Genomic DNA, 9,915 nt, shown 5'->3' with positions numbered 1-9,915 from the left:
CATACATAGGGTCATGTAAAAAATGCTGGGCGGGCCATTATTTTGGCTATCATGATTATACCACTATAGGAAGACAATGCCCCTATCCACAATCATCAATGAATGGTTTGATGAGCATAAAAACAATGTAAACCCTATGCCATGTCTGTTTCAGTCACCAGATCGCTACCCAATTGAACACTTATGGGAGATGCTGGAGTGGCGCCTGGGACTGTTTTCCACAGCCATAAATAAAACAACAAATGATGGAATTTCTCATGGAAGAAAAGAGTTCCAGACACTTGTGAAATCTATGCCAAGGTGCATTGAAGCTGTTTTAGCTCATCATGGCCCAACACTGTATTAAGACACTTCATGTTGGTGTTTCCTTTATTTTGGCAGTTACCTGGATGAACCTGTATATCTATTTTTGGGAGTATTTGCAAACAGATTTCCTAAACTGAAGTAATTTTGAGCTGAATTCCTTTGTCCATCAACAAAAATATTATGTGGGTGTCAGTCACAATTTATTTATGAAAATGTTGTAATAGAGCAGAGGGCTGGGAGCGTATATTTCCCTCTTAGCCGAGCAGTGATCCATTTTGTTAAAGGCAGATGTCAGAGGTGATGTGGCTGTAGGGCAGGGCAAACACATGGACGTACAGACCCATGTGTCTTTTTTCGCAACCACAATCTCTCAAATACTTCTCTGATTAGCTGTGTAAAGAAAGCATTTATTTATATAGATTTGTGCGTACACCTTTAGGTTCCTAACCTAAATCTATAGTAATTCAAAAGCCAGGGATGTGGATCTGATTACAAATTTAATGATAAATCTACCTTTGTAAATTTGTCAGTAGCACCATGGGTAGTGAACCTCATTTGATCAATTTAAAGGAGAGATGAGACATACTAACCCATCGAGAGTGGGAGGTTGGGGAAGCAGATCTCCACTCAAATCCTTGAAAATCTTAAAAAAGAAATGAAAAAACTTTTGGAGAGAAAATTAAATCTTGGGTCGACTTCTGGCTTAGACTACACATGATATACAAATATAGGACTAGGATGAAAAAGCATATTTTTAATTGAAGTATCTGTATATGCAGGGCTAAGGTGACTTCTGTTCGTTATGCTTCCCTCTATTCAAGAAGAGGTTTTCAGACTTTTACAGAGATTGGAAATGTATTCTGTCTTTAGAATGTGTGAACTGACCTTTGTAACCTCGTGGCAGAGGGATTATTGGGATCCAGCCTGACCTGTTCTTTCTCTCACTGTCTGCACTGAAGATAGTTTTACCAGACCATTTACCTGATCATCATTGACTCACACTAAACAAATAAAACATCAAATGTGGAACCCCTTCAACTGTCTAAAAAGTTATTATATGATTGGAGATGTAAATATATGTCAATCAGTAATTTATTATCGTTTTTATATGATATTTATAGAGTTTTCAAAGTATATAGACAACAGAGGGGGATTTCTGAAGATCTTTAGTAACACAATCAAATCCCAAATATAATTAGATTTAACCTCATTCTATCTATGTAACCCTCACCATCCCTTTGGTGATGGAATAAAGTTTACATGTGTTAATCTGGTCTATCAGCCTAATTCCATTTCGCCGGGCGTATAAATGCCTTTCGATGTATTAGCTTTTTTGTAAAGACCAGGACACAAATCATATGGAGAGTTTGTCAATGATCTGCAGGTGAGATCATGTGAGTTTCACAATTGTTTGATATGTAGACAGACCTGCTGGAGTTTCAATTGTTTAGCTCCTCCTCTGAGGTTGTACCCTGCCTCTTCTCATCTTGCTCCAATAGGGTGGTGTGGGGAGGTTATACAAATAGCATTCATTGGAGTTCTGTTGTCGTGGAAGTTTTCTGAGCACACACACTTGTTCCATAACGGAGCATTGGTGTGTTGTATTTTTAGCCCAGTATAAGGTGTATGAGCTCAGTCTGAAGATGTCTCTTATAGAAGGTCTTCTACAGACATCAAGCACAGTGACACTGCTGGGTACTGTGCTGTTTCTGCTGGTCCTCTACCTCCGCTCCTCTGGTTCCAGCTCTGAGGAACAGGGGAAGGAGCCTCCAGGACCGAGGCCACTGCCCCTGCTTGGTAACATGCTCCAGCTGGACCTCAAGAAGCCCTACTACACTCTCTGTGAGGTAAGATGAAGTCATCCTTTGCTTTCAGAATAAAACATGTTGAGGTTGACTTGATCTGTGAGATTTGATCTGTTTTTTTGCTATTTTACCAGGATTGAAAAGTTCAGTAAGCAAACTGATGAATGAACTCTGGCACATTGTAGCTGGTTAATGTTGTTTTAATGTTCTATTATGTAGTGTATTTCAATATATATATATATATATATATATATATGTCCTGCCCAAGTAGCCTGGTCCCAGATGTTTTTTTTTGTTGTGAACCAGGCTATGGACAAAATACTTTGTGACAGTGACCAATGTGTTGCAAGGAAAGGGATGAGGTCACTTTAGAAAGTAAAGGGGATACCTGGTCATTTGTACAACTGAACTCATTCAACTGAAATGTGTCTTCCCCATTTAACACAACCCCTCTGAATCAGAGAGGTGCGGGGGGCTGCCATAATCGACATCCACGTCTTCGGCGCCCGAGATGCACCCTAGGAATATCCCTTCAGGGATCTTGTTATAACAGACCTGGGTTCAAATACATAGTGTACTTAAGTATTTGACATTTTGTGTTTGAGTATTTTGTAATACACAGCCAAAAACAACTACATCAAATAAAAACAACAAGTAGTTGTAAATACATGCCACTTGAAACATAGGTGCAGTCAATGACCGGTGCAGTTAATGACATGACCAGACAAACAATACTATCTGATGACGGATAATAAAATAGTGCTTTTTAAAGGGAAGGTAATCAAGGGAGTAATGATCAAGGTGTGACTGATGATGGTAGCAAGTGTTCGCAATGATGGTTGCCATGTGTGCATAAAGATGGGTTGCCAGGTGTGCATAAAGATGGGTTTTATGTGTACATAATGAAGGGTTGCCAGGTGTGCATAAGATGAGTTGCCATGTGCATAATGATGGGTTGCCAGAGTGTGCATAATGATGGTTGCCAGGTGTGCACAATAAGGTGTGCATAAAGATGGTTGCCTGGTGTGCATAATGATGGTTGCCATGTGTGCCGGTTGCCAGGTGCATAATGAGGGGTTGCCATATTGCATAATGATGGTTGCCAGGTGTGCATAAAGATGGGTTGCCAGGGTGTGCATAAATACGGTTGCCAGGTGTGCATAAAGATGTTGCCATGTGTACATAATGATGGGTTGCCAGGGTGTGCATAAAGATGGGTTGCCATGTGTACATAATGATGGGTTGGCAGGTGTGCATAAAGATGGGTTGCCAGGTGTGCATAAAGATGGGCTGCCAGGTGTGCATAAAGATGGGTTGCCAGGTGTGCATAAACATGGGTTGCCAGTGTGCATAAAGATGGGATTGCCATGTGTACATAATGATGGGTTGCCAGGTGTGCATAAAGATGGGTTGCCATGTGTACATAATGATGGGTTGCCAGGTGTGCATAATGATGGGTTGCCATGTGCATAATGATGGTTGCCAGGTGTGCATAAAGATGGTTGCCATGTGTGCATAATGATGGTTGCCAGGTGTGCATAATGATGGGTTGCCAGGTGTGCATAATGATGGTTGCCAGGTGTGCACAATGATGGTTGCCAGGTGTGCATAAAGATGGTTGCCTGGTGTGCATAATGATGGTTGTCATGTGTGCATAATGTCGGTTGCCATGGTGCATAATGTCCATGTGTGCATAATGTCGGTTGCCAGGTGTGCATAATGATGGTTGCCATGTGTGCATAATGATGGGTTACCAGGTGTGCATAATGATGGGTTGCCATGTGTGCATAATGATGGGTTGCCAGGTGTGCATAAAGATGGTTGCCATGTGTGCATAATGATGGGTTACCAGGTGTGCATAATGATGGGTTGCCATGTGTGCATAATGATGGGTTGCCAGGTGTGCATAATGATGGGTTGCCATGTGTGCATAATGATGGGTTGCCATGTGTGCATAATGATGGTTGCCAGGTGTGCATAATGATGGGTTGCCAGGTGTGCATAATGATGGGTTGCCAGGACCAGTGGTTAGTGGACCAGTGGTTAGTAGACCGGTGACGTTGGGAGTGGGAGCTTGACACCAATACTTTCCAAATGTATTTCCAATAAAAAACTTTGTGTAAATACTCATTTTGTTAGTAATTCAATTACATTGACTGGTATTTGAACGTAGGTCTGACATCAACTGTAAACCACTGTCTTCATGCTATTTCTTGACTGAAACATGTTAAACAAGTTGTATGTGATGTCCAGTTATGTGCTTAGTCATATAATATTATGAGACACAACTGAGTATATGGTGTACTTTATGTATACTTTATCTGTCCAGCTCTCCAAGAAATATGGTTCCATCTTCACGGTTCACTTTGGACCCAAGAAAGTTGTTGTTCTGGCAGGATACAAGACGGTCAAGCAGGCGCTGGTCAACCAGGCAGAGGACTTTGGGGACAGGGACATCACTCCTGTGTTCTATGATTTCAACCAAGGACATGGTAATGATATTTTACGCTTATGCTGGCTATGTCCTATTATTAAAGGGATAGTTCACCCAAATGACAACCTGTCTTGTTGATTTCCTTAATCTGTAAGCAGTCTATGAACAAGCTAAAACAGCAATCCATGTGTTTGTTCTCCAATGTATGTGTTGGCCACAAATATGAGCATAGGATGAGTCAACAACATTGTGGGTATGAGTTAACAAATTCTGAACTTTTAAAAGTGGGATTTTCACCTAACAGTTACTTTAAATAAACTTTATTGAGCTACACAATCAATTTCAGACACTTTGAGATGAGTTGGAACTTAAATGCATTACAATCTGTTGAAAGTCTTATTCTAGCCTGGTGGAGCAAGTCTGATTGCTACATTCACCACTCGATTTTGCTGCATGTATCAGACTGCCCTTTATCCAATAGATTGGCTTTTGGAATAAGCCAGAAAATGGCTGGTCCAATCAGTGCCCTCTCAGAAACAATGGTTGGGTTTAGGACAACAACCAATGTTGTCAAATACTGTGCTTGAATTAGGCTGTCCTCTGGTTGGTTGAAAGTGATCCAATAGCTGACAAGTTCATTTTAAATAATACCACTCCTTTCTGACATTTGAGACTAGAATGGTGAATGTAAAGATCAGACTAGAATGGTGAATGCAGAGATCAGACTAGAATGGAGAATGCAGAAATCAGGCTAGAATGGTGAATGCAGAGATCACGCTGTTTCCACAATTCATCAAATGTTCTTACTCTAATCTTCTGCAAATAATATAAATGTCTAAGATGTCTTAAATAGTTACAGATTATCCTAACCAGAAAAGATGCAGAGATAATTTGGAAGATTATATTTATATATATGTGTGTGTGTGTGTATATATATATATATATGTATGTATATATATATGGTACATGCTCATTATGAAATGGCATATTATAGTCATTTATTTATAATTATTACTTTGAATTGTCATGGAAACAAACTACATTCTCTACAGGGATTCTGTTTGCCAATGGAGACTCATGGAAAGAGATGAGGCGCTTTGCCATGACAAACCTTAGAGACTTTGGGATGGGCAAGAAAGGGAGTGAGGAGAAAATCTTAGAGGAAATCCCCTACCTGATTGAAGTGTTGGAAAAACATGAGGGTAAGAGAATCAGTATCTCTACGCTAGTAGTAGAAGTAGTATGATGTATTTTCAGGGATGCCTAGGTTTGATTGCCTGGTTAAAAATCAGGCTATATTAAACCACATTATTAGTAAGGAGCTAAGTGATTGTGTGGGTTCTGGAAAGCTTATTTTGTAATTAATTAAATGTTTTGTCTATTACAGGTAAGGCATTTGACACCACCCAGCCTGTGCTTTATGCCGTCTCCAACATAATCTCGGCCATTGTCTACGGCAGCCGGTTTGAATACACTGACCCACAATTCAAAGGCATGGCGTACAGGGCCAAGGAGAATGTTTACCTTTCAGGTTCTGCATCAATTCAGGTAGTCTGCTTATTCAGACCATTTTGTTTTCACTGTATTTTTTAAATGTCTGCAATCAATAAAACTAGGAAACAGACGCCTGTTATGAATTCTTGCAAATGAATATGTACATATGTACATAGAAACAACAAAATATTTCAACGTAGGGAAAACACACCAGCTCACAGAAGTATTGAACACTAAACAAAGAACAAACACTCACAAAACCATGTGGGAAGCAAAGGGTTAAATAGGGAATAAATATTAACGTAATGGGAACCAGGTGTGTACAATCAAGACAAAACAAATGGAAAAAGAAACATAGATCAGTGGCAGCTAGAAAGCCGGTGACGACGACCGCCGATCACTGTCCGAACAAGGAGAGACACCAACTCATGACACTTAAGATGAATGCGCTAACTGTGAATCGCCTCTGGATAAGAGCATCTGCTAAATGGCTCAAATATTTTATTAATTATATCATTGTAATTATTATATTCAATATGGTTAAATAATCACTAGTGATGGGCACCGATATTCAAAATTATATCCATTTTTTGTGATTCCACCGTAGTTGCACCTATGGAAACACCTATACACCTCCCTGAGCACTGATGTGACCATCCCTGAGGGCCTCTGTTGCCACGAAATAGTGGGGTCATGATAGTCGCCTAGGGAAGCCCCAACATCATAGGAAACGAGATAATCGATCACGAAGAGACTAATTCTCTCCCCTCATGACCCTCATGCGTTATCATACATAGTAGAGCCGTGACCTCCCTAATCAGCCCAACCCTTAAAGGACGACTACATCTAAGGCATACAGGAAGGGCACATCCACAGGAACAAATTGATGGTCAATAAAGTCTCCAGCTGCGCCTGAATCTACTAGCGCCTTCTACTCATACACACGTGCCAACAGGAGCTCTGATGAGCTGGGTGAGGCCCTGCCTGCTGCTCGACTCCCTGGGGAACCTCCCCAGCACCGACTCAAAGGTGCACTCTGCGCCACAGGTGTAGAAACGCCCTCCAGTCACCCTTAGAGCAGCAACTCCGAACTCCTTAGCTATAGGATCGGAGGTGCTGGGGGATGGAATGGACGGACCCCGATCCAGACGTCCGCGGGTAGCCAACAGGTTATCCAGCCGAATGGATAAATCCACCAGCTGGTCGAGGGTAAGGGTGGTATCCCTGCAGGCCAACTCCCGACGAACATCCTCACGTAGACTACACCGGCAATAGTCGATCAGGGCCCTCTCATTCCATCCCGCACCAGCAGCCAGGGTCCTGAAGTCCTGTGTGCTCCTCATCACCTGTCTGAGATGTAACAAGCGTTCCCCCGCCATGCTCCCCTCAGGTGGATGATCAAGACCGCCCGGATGCGCCGGGTGAAATCCTCATAGCGGAACAACGCTGCATCTATTCCTCCCCATCTCGGCGTTGGCCCACTCAAGCGCTTTCACCGACAAACAGTAGATGAAAGTGGACACGCTCTGGTGTCCCGGAGAGGGAGCCGGGGTGGCTGGTCGCCAGGTAGAGCTCCAACTGGAGTAGGAACCCCTGGCACCAGGCAGCCGTCCCATCATATGTCCTCGGAAGCGAGAGCAGAATCCCACTGGGTCCAGGTGTCGGAGGGGTGGACAGCGGTGTGGGTTGGGGTGAAGTTGATGAAGGTGTGGGAAAACCACCACTCTCCCATCAAGCTCCATGATGTGCAGCACGCGATCTATGGCTGTGCCAAGATTTTGGAGCATTGTCGCGTGCTGCTGAACGTGTTCCTCCACTGGTAACGGAGGACTGGGTGCACCTGCTGACTCCATAAGGGGGGTGTGTTTCTGTCATGTGTCAATGTGCAGCGGTTAGGACACAGAACTGAGTAAAAGACGTAATTTACTCGAAAAGAAAACAACAAAATATTTTCACATAGGGAAAATACGCCAGCTCACAGAAGTTTTGAACACTAAACAAACATCAAACACACACAAAACCATGTGGGAAGCAAAGGGTTAAATAGGGAATAAATATTAACGTAATGGGAACCAGGTGTGTACAATCAAGACAAAACAAATGGAAAAAGAAACGTAGATTGGTGGCAGCTAGAAAGCCGGGGACAATGACCGCCGAATGCCGCCCGAACAAGGAGAGGCACCAACTTCGGCGGAAGTCGTGACACTTAAGATGAATGCACTGTGAATCGCTCTGGATAAGAGCGTCTGCTAAATGGCTCAAATATTTTATTAATTATATCATTGTAATTATTATATATAATATGGTTAAATAATCACTAGTGATGGGCACCGATATTCAAAATTATATCCATTTTTTTGTGATTCCATATCGTATCGGTTTGCATAAAATATTTTACAACTGTGTATGTTCACTTATCTGTTCACGTCCATGGCACTTTGCTTCAGACAACTGTTAGCAGATTGTCCTTTGGGCCAGGCGTGAATATTCTGTTATTATAATATTGTATTCATACTGGTTAGTTAGGGAGGCATATATTATAGGACCATCAACAGGCAATTAATTAAATATGCTTAATTGAGAGCCTGTGAGGTCTGTTTGAGGGTTTTGTGTATGCAGGGAAAGTAATGTGTATTTTTACAGAATACTTGTCACGATTCCACCGATGTCGGCTCCTCTCCTTGTTCATTTGGCGATCGACGTCACCGGCTTTCTAGCCATCGCCGCTCCACTTTTCATATTTCCATTTGTTTTGTCTTGTTCCATACACACCTGGTTTTCATTCTCTAATCACACAGCATGTATTTAGTCCTCTGTTCCCCTCTGTGTGAAATTGATTTTATGTTATGTGGGTGTTGTTACATGCCATACTTTTTGTCTATGTTCCGTGTTTGGGCACATTTATGTACTTTTGTACTTTCGTTGGACCGGAATAAAAGTGTGCCTGTTCACTCTGCTCTCCTGCACCTGACTTCGCCTCCAGTACACACCCTTAACAGTAGTAAAAATAATAAACCGACATTACAATATGCCTTGCTCATATCGATATCAAATAATATTGAATATCACTATTGGTGCTCACAACTAATAATTACATATTTATGCATATGTGTATCACATTTGAATTTATGCCTTTAATAATCTAATCATAGTTGTGGTGTGTTATGTTATAATTAATATAATATTGCTTTATGCGTATTCCACCTGAATCTCTGTGTAGATGTACAACATGTTTCCCTGGTTGGGTCCGTGGATAAACAACCTGACACGTCTGAAAAGAATATTGCTGATATGAAGATGGAGATGACAGAGCTGCTGAGGGGCCTGAAGGAGACTCTGAACCCTCATATGTGTAGAGGGCTTTGTGGACTCGTTCCTCGTCCGAAAGCAAACCCTGGAGGTATGAAGACTTCATGCAGATTCTGCATCTCACTCATTCATAACAAAGTGTTGCATTAACATTGCTCAGTATGACTATACAGAATAGAATTAATCAATGAGGTCCGAGGGGGTGTGGTATCTGGTCAATTTACCACAGCTAAGGCACTGCGCGACGCGAATTGCAGTGCCTGTATAAAGTCCTTGTATATTGGCCATATTCCACAAAACCCAGAGGTGCCTTGCTGGTGTTATAAACTTGATACCAACATAATTAGAACAGTAAATGAGTAATTTTGCGCCACACTCGTGGTATATTGTCTAAATTACCAAGACATTCGGACAATCAGTATCCAGGAACCAAACTGACGGGTTTATAGTACTTATTACACCACCTTGTGGTTCACTTTACTGCTGAAAAACACAACTAACTTCAGTTGTCCAACACTAACATCCCACTGGGCACAGACGTCAATTCAACATCTATTCAACGTTGAT

At 41.9% G+C, this 9,915-nt stretch overlaps 1 pseudogene; it reads left to right on the top strand.

Annotated features, from left to right (window-relative positions):
- The first annotated feature begins 1,808 nt into the window (after positions 1-1,808).
- On the top strand, positions 1,809-9,894 carry LOC135538628 (cytochrome P450 2K3-like; annotated as a pseudogene).
- The last annotated feature ends 21 nt before the right edge of the window (positions 9,895-9,915 follow it).

The sequence above is a fragment of the Oncorhynchus masou genome, unplaced genomic scaffold (assembly GCF_036934945.1).
Source record: "Oncorhynchus masou masou isolate Uvic2021 unplaced genomic scaffold, UVic_Omas_1.1 unplaced_scaffold_9921, whole genome shotgun sequence".
NCBI lineage: Eukaryota > Metazoa > Chordata > Actinopteri > Salmoniformes > Salmonidae > Oncorhynchus > Oncorhynchus masou.
Note: the sequence above shows the minus strand (reverse complement) of the source record. Positions and strands in the feature narration are given on the sequence as shown.